Below are 7,008 nucleotides of genomic sequence, written 5' to 3'. Positions count from 1 at the left end.
TGCTAAGGGAAATAAGTCAGAGAGAGAAAGTCAAATACCATATGATGTCACTGATAAGTAGAAGATAAAAACAATGACAAACAAACACATAGCAATGGAGACTGGATAGGTAGTTACCAGAGGGGAAGGGGGAAGGGGGAAGTGGGAGGGCACAAGGAGTGATTAGGTTCACATGTGAAGTGATAGACCATAATTAGTTTTCGGGTGGTGAACATGATGTAATCTACACAGAATTCAAAATATATTACGATGTACATCTGAAAGCTATACAATGTTATAATCCACTGTTACTGCGATAAAAAAAAAGTAAAACAAAAAGAATATTCGTCCATACAGAAAAAAATATTTAATATACTTATGCACAGAAAGTTTGCCAGTCACATTTTGGTTTTATTTTAAAAAGAATTAAAGATAATTTTTGCAGAAGGAAAGACTCACACAGGAAATTCTTGCTCTGTCAGACAGTATTATTGCCAAATTTAAGACATTATATTAATTTGCTAGGGCTGCCATAACAAAGTACCACAGGCTGGGTGATTGAAACGACAGAAATTTATTTTTCTCACGACTTTGGAGGCTAGAAATCAGAGATCAAGGCGTCCACAGGGTTGATGTCCCCTGAGGCCTCTCTCTGACTTGCAGATGGCCGTCTTCTCCCCGTGTTGTCACACTGTCTTCCTTCTGTGTGCGTCTCTGTCCTAACCCTCTGTTCTTCGAAGGACACCAGTTTTTTTGGATAAGGGCCCACTTTCACGGCCTCATTTTACCTTAACACGTCTTATAGACCCAGTCTCCAAATACAGTCACATTCTGAGGTACTAGGGGTTAGAATTTCAGCATAGGAATTTTGGGGGGCACAACTGAGCCCATAACAGATATGGACTAGGGTAATGATCTCAAAAGGTATTTTCATTTTTATACCATTACAGTAAAAAATTACGAATGAGTGTCCTATGATAAAGGTTACATAAATTAAGAAAATTTTAGCAAAACAATTTTCTGAAATTAAAGCACCTAAGTTCAATTTACCTTTCCCAGTTAATGAACGAGAGAATGTCTTCTCAACACTGACTAATGCGGTTTATTTATTTACAAGAAAGCCCTAGTAACAACAGAAAAGAAAGAAAGCGTAAAGAGATCTCATTACACTTCAACGATGTTTGTCAAAGCACTGGTCAGGTTCATTGTACACTTTACATTTACTTGTCAGAGAAATCGGAATGTATCTGTTCAGCAATGGAAGCCAGTTGGAGGAGTTTTGGTAGTTGTTGTTCACGTGGGTTCATGTCCAAAATTTTAAAGGAACTGAGACTTTAAAATCAAGGTTTGTAGGGGCCGGTCCCGTGGCTGAGTGGTTGGGTCCACGCGCTCTGCTTCGGTGGCCCGGGGTTTCACCGGTTCGGATCCTGGGCGCGGACATGGTACCACTCATCAAGCCATGCTGAGGTGGCATCCCACATGCCGCAACTAGAAGGACCCACATCTAAAAGAAATACACAACTATGTACCGGGGGGCTTTGGGAGAAAAAGCAAAATAAAATCTTTAAAAAAAAAAAAATCAAGTTTCGTAAAGACTGAAAATGATCACTAGTCAGAGAACATCTCTATTGTGCTAAAGCACCAATACTCACTGACATGAAATGAGAGTTCACTTTGGAATTTAAGACGGAGAAGAGCTAGTGTCAGGTGTTATGTGTGAATAGATTTGGGGGCCTCTTTATTTAACTGTTTTTTAAAATTTCTATGTTGGAGCACAACATACCATGCACTAAAAAATTATAGCAGCCTAAAATTTTCTGTGAGATTTTTTTCTTAAGAAAACAAAATGTCAAACCATGTCTCTGGATATTTACACAAAATAGGTGATAAGACATTCCAAGGAGAGAACATGCTCTTATAACGCTTATCTTAACGCTGTGAAAAGCAAGAATTTCAGGTCCTACTCCCACCTCCTTCGTTTCCTCTCTGCAGCCTCAAATTTAACTACTTTTTAGTTCTAGCTCTCTCTTTGTAAGAAAACTATGCAAAAGAATAGCTATTTGTTTCACGTTTTGTTAACGTTGGGGGTGAGGGTAGAGGGTGTAGCAACCAGTAAGAATTCTAAGATTCTTGGAAGTGCATCTCACTGTAAAAAACTATTTTAGTCATGAAAATCAACAACTACCCGGCTGCCAGACTATAACAACAGCAGCAAACAGTAACAGCAAAAAGACCTAAGTGAGGGTGTGGGGCCAAGAAGTAATATTTATTGTATTCCTACTCCGAGTTAAATAGTGTGTTAGATTATTTGTATGTTCTGTTTAATTTAGTCTTTAAAAAAACTAGAAAACTAAGGCTCAGGGAGGTGAAATGATTTTGCCAGTTTACTATGACCAGCCAACAATGAAATTAGTATTTTAAAATAGGTCTGACTCCCCAGTTATGCTCGTGTCCCCACAGCGTACCCTAGAAGGCCGGGGGGGGGGGGGGGGGTCAGTTCTGCCAGCATAACTGTGGTCAGAACAATCAAGAAAGCCAAGGAAGTCATATTTGTCCGGATTAAACAACTCAACCTACAAACCGCTCAACTCTAATATAAGGCAGAAAACTGGATTTCAAAAGAAAAGAAAAAAGAGGAGAGCAAGGACACAAAACTGAGTTTCAGAAAAGAGAGCAAGTGAGAGATTAGAAATAAATCTTGCCTGATTTGCTCCCACGGGCAAGAAAAATAATATTTTTCAATCCTGCTTAACCCAAAGTAATCTGAGTTATTTAAAGTATTATAACCACTGGTGACCAACCAGAGAGTTTATTCTACCTTTTCATAAGCAAGGCCTCTCAGAAGCAGGAAGTGCATGCAAAAAGGGCCCAAGTGATCGAAATGACAGTGAGTAGCTTCCGTTATGTATGAAGAGGGTCCCATGTCTGCACCTCATGTGTGTCGAGAGTTCCACCCTACACAGCTAGACCAGGAAGTCTCTTCTCCATTCAGCCTGAGAAACCAGGATATTCTCTCTCCTAGGAGGCATTCAAACACAAGCAGAGTCATAAAGCCAGAGAGACATTTGCACACCATTTAGGCCAATACCTTACTTTTCAAAGGAGGGCCAGCATCTTTAGATCCACCAGTGGTTAATAACAGAATCCCAGATTAGAAAACTCAAGATTTCAGAAATCCAACTTTTTCTCCAAAATAAATGCATAGTTTCATTTGCAAAGTAGGGCATTATTACCTAAAGATAACAGCATCTGCAGAAATACTTACTTAGCAACTAAATCACAAGGTCTCCCTCAGAGCTTCCTTTAGGCTAGAAATAGTCCGCGCTTAGCCAGCTGGCCTGAAAAACTACCAACAAACACAAAAAACCAAAAGAACTGCAGAGCTCATCCCACGCCCCCATCTACTCGGAGGAGTATCTGTAGCACCTTTTTTTGAGACTGAGGGTTATAAAGCTAATGAAAGGAGAAGTGCCTGGCCTTGCTTCCTCTGTGGCATGCTTTTAATACCTGGAAATACTTACCTTTCTAGTTAACCAAATGCACAACTTTTTATTCAACTGTTTCTTAAATTGAAGGCCGGCACTATTTGCAAAGACCGTGATAGCTATGACCTGTTCAGTGGCCTCAGCTCTGCCAGCAATGAACACGGGCAGACCACAGACACCGGGGTGTGTCGGGACCACCTGTAACTACAGTGTCTGGGGTCCACAGGAGTACTGAGTAATGCTGGTTTCCTGGCAGCCTAAGAGGTCTTAAGGGAAGTCACCTTCACTGTCCTGGTTCTAAAAATGCATTTTGGAAGCTCCCATTTCTGCTATCCTAATTTCGTCATGTTGTTTTCCTAATTTATTTTATTTGCCACAGAAGCAAATATTTCCATATTAACGCTATACTGATTATAAATAAAAAAATATGTGTATGTCATACGTATTTCTCTAATTTACAAGAAGCTGCATTTTAAATTCACACATGAACACATACAAAGAAAGAGACGATAATTCTGCAACAAATTATCTGGTAAAAAAATGTTCTTATTTACTTTGACTTAAACACAGAGGCAGAAAGACTCATCTGACAGAGCTTGCTTGAATCACTCACAGCATCATAGTTTCATGGAGCACTAATTACATGAAAGCTGAGGAAACAGGAAAATTTATGAAATAAAGACCCTGCTTCCACGGATTCTGGTCCGAGTAAAGGTGATAAACATGAACTTAAATGCAGTGCGGGTCAGTATATAAAACGTCCCCTGCACACCAAGTGCCTGATTCAGACGATTTACCACGAGGAATTACATGAGAGAATCTTCTGCCAGAACAGGAGACTGCAAACTGCAGCCCACAGGCCAAGTCCACCTGCCACCTTTTTTATGTGGCCCATGAGCTAAATGGCTTTTTTATATTTTTAAACAGTTGGATGAAATTCTAAAGAAGAGTAATATATTATGACACTTGAAAATTGTTTGAAAGTAACATTTCAATGTCCACAGGGTTCTATTGGAACACAGCCCCACTCATTTCTTTACATTTTCTCTATGTCTCCATTCATGTTATAACAGTGTTTAACGGTTGCTACAGGGGTTGTATGGCCCAGAAGCCTGAAATATTTACTATCCAGGCCTTCACAGAAAAAATATGTCAATCCCTGGTCTTGTGGATCAAGGTTGAATCGAATCTTGAAGGATAAGGCAGAATTTGTATTGGTAGGATAGCTAGGGGGGTGATTTAGAAAAAGATGAGCCAGGCGTAGCACTAGGAAGGCACACAGCTTATTCAGAAGGGAGTGAACACGTCAGTGGTCCTGGGGTGGGGAGTTGATGAAGTCGGTGAAGAGGCCATCCACTGGAAAGACACAGCAGGCACGGCATGAGGAGAGTGAGGAGGAAAGAAGTGCTTCTCCCCACACCCACCCCCAGCCCCAAACCACTTCCATTCTCCTGCAGAAAATAAAAACCAATAAAGGCCTTTTTAAACACAGAGTGATGTATTCAAAGAAAAGTTTTTCAAAAGACTAATTTGGTGACAATGTGGATGGATAGGAAGTTGGTGGGAAAACAACGAGAAAAAGATAAGGGAAACTGAAAATAAAGATTTAGATAGAAGACCCTTAAATAGTTCTATCAGCAAAGAAGGAAGACAGAAAATCATGTGGTTGCCTCGTTGATGTCTGTATAGCTGCAGGGATCCACATAGAGGGTACTCTTAATATATACTGCTTGGATAAATGCACAGATGGATAAAAGGAAGGAAGGAGGGAGGGAGAGAGGAAGGGGGACAGAGAGGAAGGAAGCGAGGGAAAAAACATTTGAGAGATTTTGTCAATCGACTAAGTGAAGTAAAGAATAAACACATGAACAAATTTAGAGTTTAGCTTTAGCCATGTAGCGTTTTAGGCAACAAAGAGGCATTCACAAGAAAATGGCTACCAGCAGTGGGAAATGTGAGCTGCCAGCTCTGGATCAAGATCAGAATGGAGATAGAGATAGAAGCATCCATCTACTCCTTTAAAGATCGGTCCCATGAGTCTGAGAGTCCCAACAAGCTTCTCCTGAATAGTTGGTAGGAGCTTATTACGCTTATATTTACTTTAAGATGGGTAGGCAACTTTCTAAACCTGCAAGAGAAAGTTGTAAAGGCAGAATCTGTCACTGTGTCTAGCAATTTGCAGGGTATACTAGAGGTGATCTTATTAACATAACAAGCATTAGCCTCTGAGATTCCACACCCGTATCATTACTTCCATCAGCAACACAGAGAGAGAGGCATCAGGGCACCATTCTGTTATTTGCAAACAGACGCTTGCTTCTGGAAAATTATGATGCAGACTACGTGAATGGGAAAAAATACTGGTTTCATTTTTTCCCTCACCTGGATATCTCTTAAGTAGAGTCTGGGAAACTGGTTTTAAAAAGTGTGCTTATAAATGTTCTGTATTTATTCTCAAAGCTACCCTGGAACGCTTCCCTGACAATCCCATTTCTAGCAATTATCATTTTAAATTATGTTTTAACAACTAAATGACTCTAGGAGCACAGAAAGGGGCACGAACAGTTTCACGGTGTGACACACTTTCTGTGAACCGCACTGAAGCCAGAGGGTTGCAATAAATAAAGTGGCTTTTATCTCGATCAAACTTACTCAAAGATGTACGCATGTATCTCCAAAAACCCGTAGGCAGTTCCCCACTTCCTGATGAACACTGGCTTTTCTTGAAATATATGCTTAGCGGTGGAATCTAGGAAGGATCTGTCTGTGTTTTATAAGCATCATTATCAGAACAAAGGCATTCAGGGAATGAAAAATATCTCCACTAGGGATTTATGTTTGTTAAGAACTCAGAAAACACAGAATCTGCACCTGCTACAAGATAATATTGGGCTTACAAAGCAAAACAAAGATTTCAACACAAAGCTAAAGATATTTATACTCATCGGGATATTTACTGAACTGAGTCATGAGAAAATTAAAACCTAAATGACTTGTTATAAAGGCACTGAAAGTCCAGAATATTAAGACACTATGAGATACAAAGAATAGAGATTTGTGCTGGAAAACAATAGAAAAGATACTATAGATCAGATTACGAAGGAAGGAAGGGTGGAACAGGCCCTGCCAGTTCTTACTATTCATTCTGCCCACACACACATCTTACACTAAGTTTCCTATTTTTAATTGAGGTAGAAAAGGCCTCACATTCTACACTCTGGTAGTCCTGTTATGAATAACGCTGAGACCTCAAAGATGGCAACAAGAACTTAAACTGGTTTTCTAAATCTTTATCTACAGCATATTCCACATGACATTGTCCATGCTGTCCCCATGTAATAGCATAACCTTTTCCACCTCCATCATGTAACTGAGGGCTCTCCTGTCAGCTTTACGACTGTGACAATGAAATGTACAGGAACCCTCAAAGCTGCCTACCGAAGCTCATAGAAGGTCAAGGGATAAACTAAGCAGTCTGCATATTCCTGCTGTTCTTATCATTGCCAGTAATAATACCTCGAATTTAAATAATAGCTTTCCTCCA

General features: G+C 40.0%; 1 long non-coding RNA gene across 4 annotated transcripts in view; it reads right to left on the bottom strand.

Moving 5' to 3' along the window:
• Positions 1-331: 331 nt before the first annotated feature.
• Positions 332-7,008, bottom strand: part of LOC103562731 (uncharacterized) — a 30,223-nt gene continuing 23,546 nt past the window's right edge. For 2 of the 4 annotated variants that reach the window (XR_011525297.1, XR_011525298.1), the window contains 2 exons: positions 2,798-2,997; positions 332-1,483 (listed from right to left, as the gene is read on the bottom strand). This is a non-coding gene — a long non-coding RNA (uncharacterized lncRNA). The remainder of the gene's footprint in view (positions 1,484-2,797; positions 2,998-7,008) is intronic. The other 2 variants (XR_011525295.1, XR_011525296.1) reach the window with 1 other exon arrangement.

The sequence above is a fragment of the Equus przewalskii genome, chromosome 13, assembly GCF_037783145.1.
Source record: "Equus przewalskii isolate Varuska chromosome 13, EquPr2, whole genome shotgun sequence".
NCBI classification, from domain to species: Eukaryota; Metazoa; Chordata; class Mammalia; order Perissodactyla; family Equidae; genus Equus; species Equus przewalskii.
This window is presented reverse-complemented; position numbering and strand designations above follow the sequence as displayed.